Source organism: Triturus cristatus, chromosome 2_1, assembly GCF_964204655.1.
Source record: "Triturus cristatus chromosome 2_1, aTriCri1.1, whole genome shotgun sequence".
Lineage (NCBI taxonomy): Eukaryota > Metazoa > Chordata > Amphibia > Caudata > Salamandridae > Triturus > Triturus cristatus.
Genome location: NC_140581.1, coordinates 81,811,988 through 81,833,362, shown reverse-complemented (window position 1 = coordinate 81,833,362; position 21,375 = coordinate 81,811,988). Strand labels below are relative to the sequence as shown.

The following is a 21,375-nucleotide window of genomic DNA, read 5'->3' as shown; positions in this document are numbered from 1 at the left end:
AGAGTGCAGTGGCGCAGAGAAGAGTGGTCCAGAGTAGATTGCAGTGGCGTAGAGTGCAATGACATAGAGTGCAGTGGCGCAGAGAAGAGTGGTCCAGAGTAGATTGCAGTGGCATAGAGTGCAGGGACATAGAGCGCAGTGGCGCAGAGAAGAGTGGTCCAGAGTAGATTGCAGTGGCATAGAGTGCAGGGACATAGAGCGCAGTGGCGCAGAGAAGAGTGGTCCAGAGTAGATTGCAGTGGCATAGAGTGCAGTGACATAGAGCGCAGTGGCGCAGAGAAGAGTGGTCCAGGGTAGATTGCAGTGGCGTAGAGTACAATGACATAGAGTGCAGTGGCGCAGAGAAGAGTGGTCCAGAGTAGATTGCAGTGGAATAGAGTGCAGTGTCATAGAGTGCAGTGGCGCAGAGAAGAGTGGTCCAGAGTAGATTGCAGTGGCGTAGAGTGCAATGACATAGAGTGCAGTGGCGCAGAGAAGAGTGGTCCAGAGTAGATTGCAGTGGCATAGAGTGCAGTGTCATAGAGTGCAGTGAAGCAGAGAAGAGTGGTCCAGAGTAGATTGCAGTGGCGTAGAGTGCAATGACATAGAGTGCAGTGGCGCAGAGAAGAGTGGTCCAGAGTAGATTGCAGTGGCATAGAGTGCAGTGACATAGAGTGCAGTGGCGCAGAGAAGAGTGGTCCAGAGTAGATTGCAGTGGCATAGAGTGCTGTGACATAGAGTGCAGTGGCACAGAGAAGAGTGGTCCAGAGTAGATTGCAGTGGCATAGAGTGCTGTGACATAGAGTGCAGTGGCACAGAGAAGAGTGGTCCAGAGTAGATTGCAGTGGCATAGAGTGTTGTGACATAGAGTGCAGTGGCACAGAGAAGAGTGGTCCAGAGTAGATTGCAGTGGCGTAGAGTGCAATGACATAGAGTAGATTGCTTCAGAGTAGTGAAGTGGCGTAGAGTGGAGAGCACTGGCATAGAGTAGTGCTGTAGTTGGTGTTTATTGATAGACAACGATAGAAAGGGCGGGTGGGGTGCAGGCCTGCACCCTGTGCGCCCCCGCCTCCCCCACACACAGCCAGCCAGCCGTGCACGATGGAGCACGGGTCTGATTTACAAGAAGTCAGCCGGCTCGCGGGAAGTCAGACCCTTCTCGGTTCCTGGCTCGTGGCCACCGGCACCAGAGGAGGCAGCAGAACGGCGGCCTGTGATTGGCTGCCCGGGTGTGTGCACCGATGACTGGAGTGCACATATACAACCTGCTGCAAGTAAGTAAAGCAGCTGGGCTGAGGGGACGAGCTGCCGACGAGAAGCAGGAACTGATCTGTGAGTACTGTCACCATGCAAAGATACTTATTTATTTTATATATGTAAAGAATAAATAACCCAGCTGGGCTCTGGAGAAGCGCTGCTGACAAGAAGCAAGGATCGGTGAGTTCTGCCAACATGTAAAAAAAGTATTTTATAGATTTAAAGAACAATTGTATTTACTTTATTTGGAGTTTTTATAAAGGGCCGTAAAGCACACATTGCCGTTTCACATGTGTCTAAGAACACACAAGTTGCAGACCGTCTTCCCGTTGCCGGAAGTAGTCGGTGTATTGCTGTGTCCTGCTCAGCTGGTACAGGAGTGATGCAGGGATTCCATGCCACAGAGTGCTGTCCTGAGGGGCGGCAGGACTGGACTGGACCCGGGGGCACCGGGTAATCGCCGGGTGGGCTGGAAGGCACTGTGCCCGTTCACCCCAACAGCACCCACGTGCTGTATTTGCGGCTGCAGAGGAATATTGCTCTCTGACATTGCGCCCTCCCCTGAAGAGCACGGGTGACTCCTGAGGTTCTCTTTAGCGCGACTGTTTCGCCTCTGGATTCATTTCAGCCATTACCTTTTGGGAATGGTGCTGTGAAAAGAATAAGTTGACCCCCACCTAAATAAAATGTTTCAGGGCGCAGAGTAGGGTCAAGAAGGGGCTGTCTGCTGTGGTTGATCGGTGGAGTACGGGGCTTGGATTAAAACATGCTGCTCCCAGCATGTAGCGCCGTTTGTAGCGCCATTCGTGGCAGTAGCGATCTAGCGCTACGCGCAGCAGTGAGATACCCTGCTGTACCTGATAACAGAGTTACCACCAGCGCGTCCACCGGGATGAAAACATGTGCCTATGTGGGGGAGGGGGGGGAGGGGGGTGAAAGGGGCTTAACCTATGCATTTAAGGACGTGACTTCAACTACATTTCTGTGATTCCCATAGTCTGTACCCACCAGTATTCGGTCCCCCTTCGTGCTGTCTGTTATCCCATCCAGATATGTAGCGCAATAACTGTGATACACCACACACCAGCCAGGGCGTTGTCAATAATCGTTGGATGTTTAAGATTAAGCGCTATTCAAGAGTAGTGCATGAGAAAAACAAAAAAAAGAACTTCCTGGAAATAGCTAGCTCTCTTCTGGAATGCAAAATTCAGCAAAACGTGTGAAATGCAAACAGGAACTAAACCGCTGGCATTAGGGTGACCAACTGGCATGGGTGCATATTCAGGGTGGTGAGTGTAAAAATCAAGGACAAAGGGTCAAAATTCAGGACAAACATTCAGGACTGGGGGGCAAAATTCAGGAAAAAACTTTGGGACAAAAGGTAAGTTTTACAGACACATCAGAGGAGCTCGCGCAATAGTATATAAGTTAGCCCATCCATATCCACACATTCATCCATTTGCAAACCTATCCAACATGTGTCCTTCCATCCATCATGTATCTTTCTATCTATCATTGCACTCATCCATCCCTCCATCCACCCTTTCACTCATCTGTCCATTATCCATCCATCCATCCATCCTTTCACCCTATTCATCCACTCTTCCACCCATTCATTCACTCATCCATCCAGCCATTTACCTTTTCACCCATCCAGCCATACTTTCACTTACTCATCCATCCACCAAAGTCACTCATCCTTCCACCCATTCACCCTTTCAGTCATCCATCCATCCTCCCTTTCTCTCTCCATCGACCCTTTCGTTTAGCTAGCCTTCCTTCCATCATCCACCCACCCATCCATCTACTCATCCACTCATGAATCCATCCATTGACCCTATCGCTCATCCATCCCATCTCTCATCCTTTCACTCCTTCACTCATCTTTCCATCCATTTGTCCATCTACCCTCCCTTTCACTCACTCACTCATCCATCCTTACATCCACCCTTTCACTAATCCATCCATCCATTTAACCTTTCACTTATCAATTCATCAATCCATCCATTTCACTCATCTATCCTCACATTCACTTAATCATCATCCAGCCTTTCACTCATCCATCCACCGTTTTACCCATCCTTCTACCCTTCCTCACATACATCCATCTATTTACCTTTTCTCTCCATTCTTCCACTCACTCATGCATCCATCCATCCTTTCTCTCATTATCCATCCATTCACCCTTTCATTCATCCATTCACCCTTTCACTAATCCATCCAGCCATCCACCCATTCCTTCACTTACTCACTCGTCTACCTTTTCATATTAATTATCAGCTGAGCCTTTATCTGCAGAGATGCAGACAGACGAGACCCATCAAGAACTTCACACTTGCTGTAGTTCCTAAAGCAAGGAGTGAACTGGGGGAGGGTTCACGATGCCCCTGCACATAGGCAATCTGAAACAGTGAAAGTCATGAGTCACACCAACAACAAGCCAGAACTATTGGCTTTGTCAATGGGTGTTAGTTGCATAAAATAAAAAACAGCAACCGTGGCTTCGTTGAATATAATTTTGAAAATGCATCAGTTCTAAAATGATGAGATTGTGAAAGAACTCTTGCCCCTTCTTTTTAACTTCTCTCACCAGCTTCTTTTCATGAACTGGATTCTGTAGCAGCACTGGCGTGTTTGCACATTTCTTCCATCTGAAAGAATTCCCTGCCCTGAGGGAGGCCCAAAACATGCTTTGTAGCCCAGACTGGCCCATTGTCCTTCTGTATGTGGCAATCATCAGCCAGAATGACAAAGGGGAGAGTGGGGCTGCTCTTGTGCTCCGAGGGAGAGTGCAAGGCGGCCCCACCAGGGAGCTGAGGCTTCTTGAGGGAACGCTGCTGTTCCCTGCAAGGCCCAAAATTATGGACAAAAGGCATCTGTAAAAGGGATCCTCATGGACAGTCCGTGAAATTTACAGACGGTTGATCACACTATCTGGCATGGATTACCTGAACGGTTTTTACATTCATTCTTCAGAAACCGATCAATTACTACCGGGTCTGAGACCTGGATGGACCCGGCCCACTTAAAGCCTGCACCGTCCTTCATAAATACCGCCTTCACTGCGACACTGAGTGACTGCAGTACATTCCCCAGACACACCCACTACCAAGCGGACTACAGCCCTTGTGTTTACCTTGGTGAAACACGTCACCTCTTTGCCTCCTAATAATCTTGCTAGTCATCCATCGGTCTTCATTCCTCACTCCTCAGCCCTCATTCCTCCCTCTTATCACACTCATTTTCTTTCTCCTCTTACATTGTCCCTCACTCCTTACTGCAAAGGATACACCCCTCATTCTGCATCCCTCACCCCCAGTCTTCAGTTTCTTCACTTCTTGTCCCCACTTATCTGTCACTCCCCACTCTACTCTTCCTCCTTCACAAATATTCTTTCACTACACTCCTTTCTCACATCTCTTACTCTACATACTTTACACCTCATCCTTCCCTCGCCAGCCCTCACTCCACAATGTTCTTCCCTTATTTTGCATCCCTCACCTGATCCTTCAGTTTTCTTTGCTTCCTTGTCATCAGTCACTCCTTATTCCTCACTGTGTAGTCCCTCTCTTTATCCTTCTTGTTTGAAAATGGCACTCTCCAAAGGTTCAACTCAAACTTTTTACCTTCCTCCTGCTCTTTCTCTGACCTCGATTTCAGTGGTGGCTGGCACAGATTGAGGTGGTGAGGTGGGGTTAAGGGGGTGTAAAATGAAGCAAAAACCATACCATATCGCCGCTTCTCTCTTCCGCGTTGTACTCGGGCCGGAACAAGAAGCACCTAGGTTTCCCTAAGCCAGTCACAATGCTGCAATGCAGCATCGTGATTGGTCGGCGCTCATATAGGGGCTGGGAGCCTGGGCATGTTCTACTACCAGAATATAATGCAGCCTGGGTGGAGAACATGTAAATTGCGCATGAATGTTTGGCGGGCCCAAGGCGGCTGGCCAAACATTCATGCGCACTTAAAGTGTGCCCACCACTCCTCCCCTGCTCCTGTGTGAGCAACTAAGCACGCCCCGCCCGCAAAGCTGCAGCAGCAGGAAAAAATAAATTGATAATAACATTGTTAGCATAGCAGTGATGCGACGCTACTCCACCCTAGCAGAGGAGCCACAACTGCTCATTTGTGTTAGCTTTAGGACTCTGAGCACTTTAACCACTGCTAATCATTGCCACAGTGTAACATTGGTTCATACCCAATTGGCATATATTAATTTACTTATAAGTCTCTAGTAAAGTGCACTCCATGTGTCCAGGGCCTTCGCCCCTCCTCCTCATTCCACACTCCATACTCCTCATGCCTCATACAGCCCTCCACCCTCCACAGTCCTCGTTCCTTACTCGATTCACAGTCATTTTATCTCATCTCCTACTCCCCACACATCAGTCCTGATCTTTCACTTACCCTCACTCCAGGGTATTTATCCCTCACTCCTCATCCATCAGTTTTCTTTGATCATTTGTCATCAGTCACTCTACATCACTTACTATTCCATCCTCCCTCCTCATGCCCCCTTACAGTCCAGATTCCTCAGCCTGCTCTGCTGATCCCGCACTCATTACTCCTCATCCTCCCACATACTCCCTCTCCACACCCACATACCTTATCCTGATCTTGTGATCCCACATGGCCGAACCATCACCCCTCATCCCTCACTTTTCATCCTTCACTCCTCATGTCTCATACTCTTTATCCCTCACTCCTCCACTCTCCGTCCTCAACCCTTATACCTCACCCCCCTTCTCACATCAAGTGATGAGTGAGATGGACACAGAAGTCCTAATATCTGCACCATCCCTGTTTAGGGTATTTCCATGCTCACTACGCCACTGGAGTCAAGCTATCCTGGCTGATGACGGCTGATAGCCAGAAACCGGTCCTAGGATGCCTGATTCCGGTCCAGGGAAGACATGGCTTGGCAGTTCGGGCTGGACTGTTCCCATGAGGCACAGGGTCAAGACTGATTTGCATATGGCCATGTCTGAACTGGGGTGGCGTAGTGGGCAAAAGAACGATGGATTTAACCCAGATCTCTTGACTGGGGGAGAATGTCTGCATTGTCAGCATTCCGTCCATCATTTGTTTGTTGTAACGCTTTTCGCCCTAAGTGGGATGGGTATTCCCAGACGTGGGACCCGTGCTCACTACGCCACTGGAGTCAAGCTATCCTGGCTGATGACGGCTGATAGCCAGAAACCGGTCCTAGGATGCTTGATTCCGGTCCAGGGAAGACATGGCTTGGCAGTTCGGGCTGGACTGTTCCCATGAGGCACAGGGTCAAGACTGATTTGCATATGGCCATGTCTGAACTGGGGTGGCGTAGTGGGCAAAAGAACGATGGATTTAACCCAGATCTCTTGACTGGGGGAGAATGTCTGCATTGTCAGCATTCCGTCCATCATTTGTTTGTTGTAACGCTTTTCGCCCTAAGTGGGATGGGTATTCCCAGACGTGGGACCCGTGCTCACTACGCCACTGGAGTCAAGCTATCCTGGCTGATGACGACTGATAGCCAGAAACCGGTCCTAGGATGCTTGATTCCGGTCCAGGGAAGACATGGCTTGGCAGTTCGGGCTGGACTGTTCCCATGAGGCACAGGGTCAAGACTGATTTGCATATGGCCATGTCTGAACTGGGGTGGCGTAGTGGGCAAAAGAACGATGGATTTAACCCAGATCTCTTGACTGGGGGAGAATGTCTGCATTGTCAGCATTCCGTCCATCATTTGTTTGTTGTAACGCTTTTCGCCCTAAGTGGGATGGGTATTCCCAGACGTGGGACCCGTGCTCACTACGCCACTGGAGTCAAGCTATCCTGGCTGATGACGGCTGATAGCCAGAAACCGGTCCTAGGATGCTTGATTCCGGTCCAGGGAAGACATGGCTTGGCAGTTCGGGCTGGACTGTTCCCATGAGGCACAGGGTCAAGACTGATTTGCATATGGCCATGTCTGAACTGGGGTGGCGTAGTGGGCAAAAGAACGATGGATTTAACCCAGATCTCTTGACTGGGGGAGAATGTCTGCATTGTCAGCATTCCGTCCATCATTTGTTTGTTGTAACGCTTTTCGCCCTAAGTGGGATGGGTATTCCCAGACGTGGGACCCGTGCTCACTACGCCACTGGAGTCAAGCTATCCTGGCTGATGACGGCTGATAGCCAGAAACCGGTCCTAGGATGCTTGATTCCGGTCCAGGGAAGACATGGCTTGGCAGTTCGGGCTGGACTGTTCCCATGAGGCACAGGGTCAAGACTGATTTGCATATGGCCATGTCTGAACTGGGGTGGCGTAGTGGGCAAATGAACGATGGATTTAACCCAGATCTCTTGACTGGGGGAGAATGTCTGCATTGTCAGCATTCCGTCCATCATTTGTTTGTTGTAACGCTTTTCGCCCTAAGTGGGATGGGTATTCCCAGACGTGGGACCCGTGCTCACTACGCCACTGGAGTCAAGCTATCCTGGCTGATGACGGCTGATAGCCAGAAACCGGTCCTAGGATGCTTGATTCCGGTCCAGGGAAGACATGGCTTGGCAGTTCGGGCTGGACTGTTCCCATGAGGCACAGGGTCAAGACTGATTTGCATATGGCCATGTCTGAACTGGGGTGGCGTAGTGGGCAAAAGAACGATGGATTTAACCCAGATCTCTTGACTGGGGGAGAATGTCTGCATTGTCAGCATTCCGTCCATCATTTGTTTGTTGTAACGCTTTTCGCCCTAAGTGGGATGGGTATTCCCAGACGTGGGACCCGTGCTCACTACGCCACCGGAGTCAAGCTATCCTGGCTGATGACGGCTGATAGCCAGAAACCGGTCCTAGGATGCTTGATTCCGGTCCAGGGAAGACATGGCTTGGCAGTTCGGGCTGGACTGTTCCCATGAGGCACAGGGTCAAGACTGATTTGCATATGGCCATGTCTGAACTGGGGTGGCGTAGTGGGCAAAAGAACGATGGATTTAACCCAGATCTCTTGACTGGGGGAGAATGTCTGCATTGTCAGCATTCCGTCCATCATTTGTTTGTTGTAACGCTTTTCGCCCTAAGTGGGATGGGTATTCCCAGACGTGGGACCCGTGCTCACTACGCCACTGGAGTCAAGCTATCCTGGCTGATGACGGCTGATAGCCAGAAACCGGTCCTAGGATGCTTGATTCCGGTCCAGGGAAGACATGGCTTGGCAGTTCGGGCTGGACTGTTCCCATGAGGCACAGGGTCAAGACTGATTTGCATATGGCCATGTCTGAACTGGGGTGGCGTAGTGGGCAAAAGAACGATGGATTTAACCCAGATCTCTTGACTGGGGGAGAATGTCTGCATTGTCAGCATTCCGTCCAACATTTGTTTGTTGTAACGCTTTTCGCCCTAAGTGGGATGGGTATTCCCAGACGTGGGACCCGTGCTCACTACGCCACTGGAGTCAAGCTATCCTGGCTGATGACGGCTGATAGCCAGAAACCGGTCCTAGGATGCTTGATTCCGGTCCAGGGAAGACATGGCTTGGCAGTTCGGGCTGGACTGTTCCCATGAGGCACAGGGTCAAGACTGATTTGCATATGGCCATGTCTGAACTGGGGTGGCGTAGTGGGCAAAAGAACGATGGATTTAACCCAGATCTCTTGACTGGGGGAGAATGTCTGCATTGTCAGCATTCCGTCCATCATTTGTTTGTTGTAACGCTTTTCGCCCTAAGTGGGATGGGTATTCCCAGACGTGGGACCCGTGCTCACTACGCCACTGGAGTCAAGCTATCCTGGCTGATGACGGCTGATAGCCAGAAACCGGTCCTAGGATGCTTGATTCCGGTCCAGGGAAGACATGGCTTGGCAGTTCGGGCTGGACTGTTCCCATGAGGCACAGGGTCAAGACTGATTTGCATATGGCCATGTCTGAACTGGGGTGGCGTAGTGGGCAAAAGAACGATGGAATTTACCCAGATCTCTTGACTGGGGGAGAATGTCTGCATTGTCAGCATTCCGTCCATCATTTGTTTGTTGTAACGCTTTTCGCCCTAAGTGGGATGGGTATTCCCAGACGTGGGACCCGTGCTCACTCCGCCACTGGAGTCAAGCTATCCTGGCTGATGACGGCTGATAGCCAGAAACCGGTCCTAGGATGCTTGATTCCGGTCCAGGGAAGACATGGCTTGGCAGTTCGGGCTGGACTGTTCCCATGAGGCACAGGGTCAAGACTGATTTGCATATGGCCATGTCTGAACTGGGGTGGCGTAGTGGGCAAAAGAACGATGGATTTAACCCAGATCTCTTGACTGGGGGAGAATGTCTGCATTGTCAGCATTCCGTCCATCATTTGTTTGTTGTAACGCTTTTCGCCCTAAGTGGGATGGGTATTCCCAGACGTGGGACCCGTGCTCACTACGCCACTGGAGTCAAGCTATCCTGGCTGATGACGGCTGATAGCCAGAAACCGGTCCTAGGATGCTTGATTCCGGTCCAGGGAAGACATGGCTTGGCAGTTCGGGCTGGACTGTTCCCATGAGGCACAGGGTCAAGACTGATTTGCATATGGCCATGTCTGAACTGGGGTGGCGTAGTGGGCAAAAGAACGATGGATTTAACCCAGATCTCTTGACTGGGGGAGAATGTCTGCATTGTCAGCATTCCGTCCATCATTTGTTTGTTGTAACGCTTTTCGCCCTAAGTGGGATGGGTATTCCCAGACGTGGGACCCGTGCTCACTACGCCACTGGAGTCAAGCTATCCTGGCTGATGACGGCTGATAGCCAGAAACCGGTCCTAGGATGCTTGATTCCGGTCCAGGGAAGACATGGCTTGGCAGTTCGGGCTGGACTGTTCCCATGAGGCACAGGGTCAAGACTGATTTGCATATGGCCATGTCTGAACTGGGGTGGCGTAGTGGGCAAAAGAACGATGGATTTAACCCAGATCTCTTGACTGGGGGAGAATGTCTGCATTGTCAGCATTCCGTCCATCATTTGTTTGTTGTAACGCTTTTCGCCCTAAGTGGGATGGGTATTCCCAGACGTGGGACCCGTGCTCACTACGCCACTGGAGTCAAGCTATCCTGGCTGATGGCGGCTGATAGCCAGAAACCGGTCCTAGGATGCTTGATTCCGGTCCAGGGAAGACATGGCTTGGCAGTTCGGGCTGGACTGTTCCCATGAGGCACAGGGTCAAGACTGATTTGCATATGGCCATGTCTGAACTGGGCTGGCGTAGTGGGCAAAAGAACGATGGATTTAACCCAGATCTCTTGACTGGGGGAGAATGTCTGCATTGTCAGCATTCCGTCCATCATTTGTTTGTTGTAACGCTTTTCGCCCTAAGTGGGATGGGTATTCCCAGACGTGGGACCCGAGCTCACTACGCCACTGGAGTCAAGCTATCCTGGCTGATGACGGCTGATAGCCAGAAACCGGTCCTAGGATGCTTGATTCCGGTCCAGGGAAGACATGGCTTGGCAGTTCGGGCTGGACTGTTCCCATGAGGCACAGGGTCAACACTGATTTGCATATGGCCATGTCTGAACTGGGGTGGCGTAGTGGGCAAAAGAACGATGGATTTAACCCAGATCTCTTGACTGGGGGAGAATGTCTGCATTGTCAGCACTCCGTCCATCATTTGTTTGTTGTAACGCTTTTCGCCCTAAGTGGGATGGGTATTCCCAGACGTGGGACCCGTGCTCACTACGCCACTGGAGTCAAGCTATCCTGGCTGATGACGGCTGATAGCCAGAAACCGGTCCTAGGATGCTTGATTCCGGTCCAGGGAAGACATGGCTTGGCAGTTCGGGCTGGACTGTTCCCATGAGGCACAGGGTCAAGACTGATTTGCATATGGCCATGTCTGAACTGGGGTGGCGTAGTGGGCAAAAGAACGATGGATTTAACCCAGATCTCTTGACTGGGGGAGAATGTCTGCATTGTCAGCATTCCGTTCATCATTTGTTTGTTGTAACGCTTTTCGCCCTAAGTGGGATGGGTATTCCCAGACGTGGGACCCGTGCTCACTACGCCACTGGAGTCAAGCTATCCTGGCTGATGACGGCTGATAGCCAGAAACCGGTCCTAGGATGCTTGATTCCGGTCCAGGGAAGACATGGCTTGGCAGTTCGGGCTGGACTGTTCCCATGAGGCACAGGGTCAAGACTGATTTGCATATGGCCATGTCTGAACTGGGGTGGCGTAGTGGGCAAAAGAACGATGGATTTAACCCAGATCTCTTGACTGGGGGAGAATGTCTGCATTGTCAGCATTCCGTCCATCATTTGTTTGTTGTAACGCTGCCAAACACAAGGCACTGCTTCAGGACTCCCGGGCTGTAGGATCACTCCCTGGCCGGATTACATTACGTACTGAGCCTCTGGCATCTTTTAAGATACATGAAGGGTTAGGCTTCAGGAGGGGTCGGAGCAAGCAAAGTGCAACCTGGACTGGCTTCTTGCTGGGGTTGCTGTCCTTCATAGGGACACATTCTGGCCATTTCTGAGTGTTTGGGGTTCTGGAAGGGACAGGAATTACTACTTTAATAACAGTTTCTGTAAACTCTGTATTCTTTTCAACACAGCAATTCTGCCTCTATTCCTATACAATTTATTTAGAAATATTCTAGGCAGCTTTAAAATAATTTTTTTGTTTTATTATGTGTGTAGATATCACAGGAGAAAAAATACAAGGTTTTTAATGATTTTCCTAATTTGTGCCATCTGTCTTGTAATGAAAATAAAAACCAGGCTGGTAAAATACTGGCCAGGTGGCAGCCCTACTTCATGCCCTTCATTTATGTCTGGTCATCTGGGTGGGTAAGTTGATGAGGGATTTTCCACAGATAAATGGGACAATTTTCAAAACTAGGGTGCTTTGTACCCCGGTGAGGGAACCCAATTGTGGCACATGATACTCCGTTGGACATTGGTTCCATGCGGCCTCTGGGAATGTGCTGGATTGCAGTGCTTAATTTCAGCAGATCGAGCCCACACACTCATTTTTGGGACAGGGCTTACTTTTTCATCATTATACTTTGAACCAGCTCAAGAGAGAAAGTCAGAAAGGGGGATCAAAGGGGGAAGAGAAAGACAGAAAACAACCAATCAGCAAGTTATAAATCAGGGATGAAAAGGACCTGCAGGAGTTAAATGAAGGAGTGGGGAGTGTCTGACGGTGGATGAAAGAGGATTGAGGTGAAATTAAGAATAGACTGCCTTGCTGTTTGGTACAGAATCAAGACTGGGTAGACTTTGTAGATTGTGCTACTAAGGCTCTGGAGCGTTGGTTACTTGGCAGCAAAGTGCATGACTTTCAAGGATTGTACAATTTAATTATGAGGGAGCAGATCCTTAATAATTGTCAGAATCAGCTGTTGCACCAGTACCTGGTAGACTCACATCTGACCTCTCCCCAAGAATTGGGAAAAGAAGCAGACAAGTGGGTCAGAACCAGGGTGAGGCAGAAGGTACAGAACCAAGGTGGTGAACCCAAGAAGCAAGATCCTAAAAACTCTGACAAGGGATGGGGAAAAAGGTAAAGACCAGAAGTCTTAAAAAAGGGCCCCAAAAATCATCTTCAGGTGGGGATTCACAGTCTAACAAGGGAAAAGGCCAAAAGAAACCATGGTGCACAATCTGTAAGCAGAAAACTCACTGGACCAGTGACTGCACCAAGTCCAAAGAATCTACTCCAGCCATCATTGCCCCTAAGGCAACTGTTCCCCCTAGTACAGCTACAATTGGTGGTGGTAATTGTCCAGAATAAGGGTGTTGTAGGGTTGACCCTGGGTTCTGAGATGGACTCTGGCCTAGTCAGAGTTCCAACTCAGGCTGTTCTAATCTGTGATGGAGGCATGGATATGTCCTCCTTTGTAAGTCCCAGTAATTTGGACAAATACAGACAACAGCCTTTAATAAATGGAATAGAGGCTTTGGCATTCAGGGACCAGGAGCAAGTGTCACAATGGTGACAAAAGATCTTGTGGATCCTGGTCAGATTATACTTGGTGAAATGTACTAAGGGACCAATGCTAGCAATGTCCGAACAGACCATTCTCTGGCAGTTGTTAAATTCTCCTGGGGAGGGGTAACTGGCCTTAAGAAGGCTGTTGTAAGTGCAGACCTACCAGTACAGTGCTTGCTTGGCAATGATCTAGAAACTTCAGCCTGGGCTGAAGTGTAGCTCAGGACTCATGCAGAAATGTTAGGGATCACTGCTCATGTCTTTGCTGTGACTAGGTCACAGGCCAAAATGTCTAACACTGGACAGGCCCTGGAGTTTGGAATAATGGATCAGGTGCCTCACAAGACGAGGAGCAGTAGGGTTAAGGCAGTGCCTTCCCACCAGACTCAGAATGCAGATCAGTCTCCTCAGGGAGATGATCTTGAGCCTGAAGAAGGAACTGTCCCAGAGAAGCTTGAACCTGACCAGGTTGAGTTATTGGGAACAGGGGGCCCTTCCAGGTCTGATCTGAGCCAGGAGCAGAAAATCTGCCCCTCTCTTGAACCCCTCAGAAAGCAAGCTGCTGATGAGGCTGCTGGGAATGCTAGTGGCACCCATACCATTGGTATCATGGACTCTTTTACTCAGAGAGTAGAGACCCCAAGCCTGGTGCATCCAGGAGGTTGGTTATACCTCTTAAGTTTAAGGGCTTCCTATTGACACTAGCCCATGATATTCCCCTAGCAGGACACCTGGGCCAGAACAAGACTTGGGAAAGAATTATCCCTCACTTTCATTGGCCCCACATGTCTTAAGACACTAAGGAGTTTTGTCGCTCCTGTGTGACCTGCCAAGACAGTGGCAAGGCAGGTGGAACCACAAAGTCCCCCCTGATACCACTACCTGTGGTGGGGGTTCCCTTTGAGAGGGTTGTGATTGACATTGTTGGTCCCATGGATCCTCAGAGAGCATCTGAGCACAGGTTTATACTGGTGGTGGCGGACCATGCCACCAGGTTCCCGGAAGCAATTCCCCTAAGGACCACTACAGTACCTGTGGTGGCAAGAGCTCTCTTGGGTGTATTCTCAAGTGTAGGCTTTCCTAAGGAGGTAGTATCTGACAGAGATGCAAACTTCATGTCAAGTTACTTAACTGCTATGTGGAAGGAGTGTGGAGTGAACTACAAGTTCACCACACCCTATCACCCACAATGCAATGGTTTAGTTGAAAGATTCAACAAAACTTAAAGGGCATGATCAAAGGTCTCCCAGAGAAGCTTAGGCGGAGATGGGACATTCTTTTGCCCTGCTTTTTGTTTGCCTACAGGGAGGTGCCACAAAAGAGGGTTGGTTACAGCCCTTTTGAACTTTTGTTTGGCCATCCTGTCAGGGGTTCTTTGTGTCTGGTGAAGGAGGGATGGGAGTTACCTCTCAAACCCCCTTAACAGGACATAGTGGACTATGTGCTTGGTCTCCGCTCCAGGATGGCTGAGTACATGAAAAAGGCTACTAAAAACTTTGAGGCTAGCCAGGAATTACAAACAGCCTGGCATGACCAAAAGGCTGTACTGACTGTTTACCAGCCAGGACAGAAGTGTGGGTGCTGGCGCCCGTGGCCCCAGCAGTCCTTTAGGACCAATGGAGTGGCCGCCATGCAACTGTTGAACAGAAAGGGGAGGTCACCTTCTTGGTAGACCTTGGAACCCCTAGGAGTCCCCACAGGGTACTTCATGTTAACTGACTAAAACCATATGTTGACAGGGCAGACATGGGCGTGCTCATGGCTACTGATGAAGGACAGGAGGAAGAGAGTGACCCACTCCCTGACCTGCTTTCTCAGAACCCTGATGATGGGTCAGTTGATGGTGTAGCCTTGGCAGGCAGCCTCACTGACCAGCAGCAAACTGATTGCAGAAAACTTCTCAGTCAGTACAGACATATGTTTTCTCTGACTCCAAGTCAGAGCCCCCGGTGCACCCATGAAGTGGACACTGGGGACAGTCTGCCTGTGAAGAATAAGATTTACAGGCAACCTGACCATGTAAGGGACTGTATAAGGACAGAAGTCCAGAAGATTTGGATTTGGGATTTATTGAACCCTCAGATAGCCCTTGGGCTAATCCAGTAGTCCTGGTACCTAAACCTCACACCAAAGCTGGCAAGAGAGAGATGAGGTTTTGTGTGGATTACAGGGGTCTCAATGCAGTCACTAGGACTGATGCCCATCCCATCCCCAGGGCAGATGAGCTAATAGATACTTTGGCCTCAGCCAAGATTCTAAGCACATTTGACTTCACAGCTGGCTACTGGCAGATCAGACTAGCTGATAATGCAAAGCCAAAGACAGAATTTTCTACCCCTAGTGAGCACTAACAATTTGTGGTAATGCTCTTTGGTTTGAAGAATGCACCTGCCACTTTCCAAAGGTTGGTGTATCAAGTCCTTACAGGCCTTGAAGACTATAGTGCAGCATATCTAGCTGATATTGCTGTCTTTAGCTCCACCTGGGAGGATCACCTGGTCCACCTGGGGAATGTTTTGGAGGCCCTGCAAAAAGCAGGCCTAACTATCAGTGCCAGATAGGGCAGAGTCAGGTTGTATACCTGGGCCACCTTGTGGGTGGAGGCCAGGTTCAAGCATTGCAGAGCAAAATCCAGACCATAATTGACTGGGTTGCTCCCACTACCCAGACTCAGGTGAGAGCCTTCTTAGGCCTGACTGGGTACTAATAGAAGATTTGTCCAGGGGTATGGATCAATAGTGACACCCCTGAATGACTTAACCTCTAAGAAAATGCCTAAAAAGCTTCAGTGGACAGTTAGCTGTCAAAAGGCATTTGATGACCTGAAACAGGCCATGTGCACTGCTCCCATTCTCCAAAGTCCTGACTACTCCAAAAAGTTCATTGTCCAAACAGATGCATCTGAGTTGGGGGTAGGGGCTGTACTGTCACAGTTGAATGATGACGGTCAGGATTAACCAGTAGCTTTCATAAGCAGAAGGTTGACCCCCAGAGAGAAACGTTGGTCAGCCATTGAGAGGGAGACCTTTACTGTGGTTTGGGCACTGAAGAAGTTGAGGCCATACTTGTTTGGTACTCACTTCATTGTTCAGACAGACCATAAGCCCCTCTTATGGCTAAAACAGATGAAGGGTGAAAATCCCAAATTGCTCATGTGATCCATTTCCCTACAGGGGATGGACTATACAGTGTCACATAGACCTGGGAGTAACCATGCCAATGCAGATGGACTCTTCAGATTTTTCCACTTAGAATATGAAGACTCAACTGGTCAAGGTTAGTTTAATGTCCCTGCATTGGGGGGGGAGGGAGTTGTGTAGGAGAGTAGGATCTGCTTCATATGTATTCCCCCACTTTTTGCTGGTGTTTCACTGTTTTTCGACTTTAGTCTGGCTGGTACCCTGCTATTCGGGGACCCAGCCTAGCTGCGTCCTCTCTAAATTGATTGCATGTACTTTGGGTACACCATAGATTGGACCCTGAGGTACCCTTGTGAGTCCCTAGTATATGGTACACTATGTACCCAGGGCATAGGTACCCCAGAGGCCTACCAGGGGCTGAAGCATGTATTATGCCACCCCTGGAAAGCCATCCAAAATGACATCACAGGTCTGCTACTGCAGCCTGGGTACGGTGGTGCATGCACACTTTACTGTGATATAGGTTACCTATATCACTATATATATATATACACACATATAAACCTATAAGTCACTCCTATGGCAGGCCTTATCAATCCTGAAGGCAGAGTGCTTGGTTCTTATGTGAGAGGGTGCCCCTGCATGAGCAGAGCCCCCTGCATGTTTCAGAGACCCTTCTCTGATGCTGTTTGTAATGCAGCCTGACCATATACTCTTAAGTGCATTATAACCTCGCGGTAAATGCCTACTTTGGGATGGCTGCACAGAAACATGTTGTGTTTGGTGTCAAACGCTTTGGAATACTACCCCCCTAGAGGGAAAAACATGGTAGTACTGGGTTACCCGGTAGAAACTTAACAGAGCCCAGGCATCACAAAATGGATGCTGCAGCCACAGACGGGGGTCTGTCCTCTGGCAATTTGCCAGTCTGCATTATCAAAGCTCCTGCCGGACTCCGAAGTATTTGCAGCCCAGGAAGAGGATTTCCAGACATCTCAGAGGCCGACACAAGTCCCCAGCAAAGCTGAGACCCACAGCCCTCGTGAGTAGCGTGGAACCGGAACTCCAGGTCACCGTGCATTTCTGCAAGTGCATTGACTTCTCGACGTCTCTTGAAGTCATGCTTGGGTTGACTTGTAGCCCCCACCTCAAGCACTGAATCTACCGAAGAGTGTCGGCCTAGTCACCCCGAGTGACCCGTGGGCCGCCATTTTGTGTTTCGTGTCGAGGTCCCTTCGCGATCCCTGGCCCGTTGACTGGTGGGTCCCTGAGGGGGTAACTTTGAATTTCCGTTGGCTTCGCTGGTTGCTCCAGACGTGCCCTGACTCCCTATTAAGTGGTGAGTCCCACAGACGTTGCTGGTCTGCACCGAAGCATCTTTCTCATTTCTGCGTGGGTTGCTGTTGCCAAGGCTTGGTGAGTCCAATCCGGACCCCGACACCGCAGCAATCGACATCCTTCGTGGGACAGCTCGTATCCAGCTCCTGGTTGTCCTCAATGCCTCCTGGTCCTCGTGGCTGAAGAGTCAAGCTTCACCTTCTTCACCTGACCCCGACACCGCAGCACTCGACATCCTTTGTGGGACAGCTCAAATCCATCTCCTGGTCGTCCTCAACGCCTCCTGGTCCTCGTGGCTGAAGATTCAAGCTTCACCTTCTTCACCTGAAATTACCTGACATCGGTGGGCATCTGCCTATCGCCTTCCTGGTCTCTGGCTAGTGACCGAGACTCTGTCCCCTCTGCTTTCAGCTTCTTCTCATCTTCGATCCAGGCTTGGATCTCTTCGGACACGTCGCAACTTCCCGGCAGCAGCACTTCTTCGCCAGCTCCCACTAAAATCGACGACGCTACCCGACACCAAAAGTCACCTATGCACCCGGCTTCCCTGGGTGAGGTAACACGAGTACTCTGGTGCTCCCGTGGGTGCTAGCCCTAGAACTTCCTAAGTCCAAAAGGGTTTGGTCCTGACTCAATTCTAAGTGTCCCTAATCTTTAAAAATCTAACCGCGACTTTCCCCATAGAAGCTAACGGGAGCTCGCGGCTGTGTTCACACACTGCACACGGCCCCCGTGGGTCCCCTGTGTCACTACCTTGGGTGGTTCCTTGGGGTCCCAGCAATTCTACAGGCTCTAGGCCTTGTGTCTAGTTAAGTTGTGGTTCTTATACCACCATTTTAGTATATGGTTTGGCTCACCCCAGGGCCTGACGTGTATTTGTGCTATTTTACTGTAATATTTGAAGTGTAACTTATGTGTTTTGACCTCTAGTCTCATAAAGAGACTAGGAGGGTGTGTTTAGTAATAAATACATATATTGTATATATATACCTGGTGTGGAAATCTTTCATTTAGGAACTCAAGAGAATATAGACTGGGAAAGCAATCTGCTTTACATTTCTTCAAGACTTAGCCTGAAGGCTGCTCTCCATAGCTACCACTAGGATAGCTTTCAATAAAGGTTGTCTTTAACCTGTAACCAATAGGGGTTGTTTTGACTGGTACAGAGTGCCCACTATAACTAGTGGACAGCATATACCAGGCCAACTTCTCACAATGTTATTCAGAAATCTTTAAGCATCATTATGATTCTTCTACAAACCAGTCTGAATGAATCTCCTTGCACCCTTATCTCTCAGCTTCCCTACACATGCTCCTTTACTCCTCTTACACACTAGCTCCATGTTACTATTCACTTATTGCTCCTGAACCTCCTCCTGCTTCACTCCTGACCTACTGAAGGTACACCAACTCTGTGAGAAGTCCTACTTAAGTATGCAGAAATATTTACACAGTGAAAATATACATTTTTGTGACATCTACTTTGTCTTAAAAATTTTAAAAACTTTTTTAGCTAACATTAATGCCTCTCCTAACTCCTCCCTATAACTCTGTTCAGACGTAACTCCTTCATTAAACAAGTATTGGCAACGCCGATTGGTCTTACTTTGCTAATGCATGTTTTGGTTCTGCCAGAGCTTGTTTGTGGATGCCTAACATGGGACAGAGGCCATACCTGCCAATGATAACAGGCACAGGTAATAGCCTAGATGTATATTGTATCCTTAGAACTGCATTAAAAAGTGCACAAATTCTTCACTTTTGCAGTAACTGGCGACCTCAAATGCAAACCAAATCAGTGATGTAGGTGTGCTGCCAATGAGCTCCACCTGAGTTAGATGTAGGGAAGTGCGGACTGTGTGTATGGGCCACATTGCTGAGGAGGAGAAACCTCTTAAGAGACAGCTCTCTTGTATCTTACTTAAAAACCATCATCATCTTTAAGTGACTATTCCTTCCAACACCTCACTACTGTCCACTTCCATCCTTAGCTGTCAGGTGAATAAAGCCACATAGATTCATGTATCCATCATGAGCCAGCACAGATTTCATGCCCTCTTATACAAGCTAATGCAGTAAGATGTTGGGGAGGATTTTTACACAGGTGAGACTCGGGTGTTCATCCACCTGGGATTTTTGACATTTCAGGTCACTTTTTACGATACTGTTCATTGGAGCTTTTCTTGTGTCAGAGATGGTTGGTTTCAGGAACCCCTAATCTTGAAGTCCGGATCCAACGGGAGTGATGGATGCTTCTATACTTTTCTGAATCCTCATATGAAAGAGGAATGTGTTGGTTAGCTGTAGAACAGGAGAAAGGGGAATGGGATGAGAGAGAAATCAAAAATACTGGCTATCACTCTGACTCACCACTCAGCTGGGCATTGGCATCTGCTGGGCCATAACTGATACCTAAATATAAAGTTAAGATCTTTAGTATCTTAGCAGAGATTTGTAGTAGTTTCTAGTAGAAACAATATACCTTCAGAATATCTCTATTTTCGAGGGATATTTAATTTTCCAGAGATCGCTATCTTCCAGAACATTGCATATCTTCTCTATTGTGGTATCACTCTGACTCACCACTCAGCTGGGCATTGGCATCTGCTGGGCCATAACTGATACCTAAATATAAAGTTAGGATCTTTAGTATCTTAGCAGAGATTTGTAGTAGTTTCTAGTAGAAACAATATACCTTCAGAATATCTCTATTTTCGAGGGATATTTAATTTTCCAGAGATCGCTATCTTCCAGAACATTGCATATCTTCTCTATTGTGGTAGACATCTGGAATATCTGAAAACTGAAACATAAATTGCAGCTATGGAGCTAGGGTCATAAGGGATTGGCATTTTCTCACTCCTTTCACTGATAAGAAAACTATCTCTTGTTTCAAGAAAACACACTTTCTGGATTAAATATATGTTGTTATAAATGGGATTTCTGGTTGGCTAAGGCTTGCGCCAAAGCCAGGCAGAAAGCACCACTCTAGTCAGGGCAAGGGCGCTACACGCCAAAGATAACCCCTGCTCACCCCCTTGGTAGCTTGGCATGAGCAGTCAGGCTTATCCCGGTGGCGATGTGTAAAGCATTTGCACAACACACACAGCAACAACATACTAGGCACACCACAAAAGGAACTCCACACAAGGTTATATCAAAAATAGCCTTTGTATTATCATAAAACACATTAGATGGTAATCACACAATATACACTGTGCCAACTGGCACTGGGCAATATTTATAGGGGATTATATACACATGACAGGGCTACATGGGCCACTGTCAAAATCATCACTTAGTAAAGATAATAAATATAGACATATAATCAACGTAGAACACAACCAGTAATTACTGGCACACTTACTCCGCATCATCCTGTAACATAAATAATATCATGTAAAGTATCATATCAGGCGAGAATTATATTCTGCGCCAACCTCACCATCATAAACACATTATGCAATCATCTCACAAGTCTAAACACATTAGACCCAATAACTCACCTTAGGGGCGTAAATCACACAGTGAAACATAATCTCCTTAGCATAAACCATGATATGCAAAAATAACCTCATAATCATAAACCACATTCAGAGGTATAGCACAGGGTGCGTACTCATACTACATACATCACATTTCCTAGCACCACATCTCATTAGGGCCTGGTGCCCTATAAATCTAACAATCCCCCTGGTCAACTTGCCATCTCAAAAAGGGGCTCAAATGC

General features: G+C 48.6%; 1 long non-coding RNA gene across 1 annotated transcript in view; it reads left to right on the top strand.

Moving 5' to 3' along the window:
• The first annotated feature begins 1,255 nt into the window (after positions 1 to 1,255).
• Positions 1,256 to 21,375, top strand: part of LOC146863785 (uncharacterized) — a 123,021-nt gene continuing 102,901 nt past the window's right edge. Inside the window, exon 1 of the long non-coding RNA XR_014969239.1 lies at positions 1,256 to 1,311. This is a non-coding gene — a long non-coding RNA (uncharacterized LOC146863785). The remainder of the gene's footprint in view (positions 1,312 to 21,375) is intronic.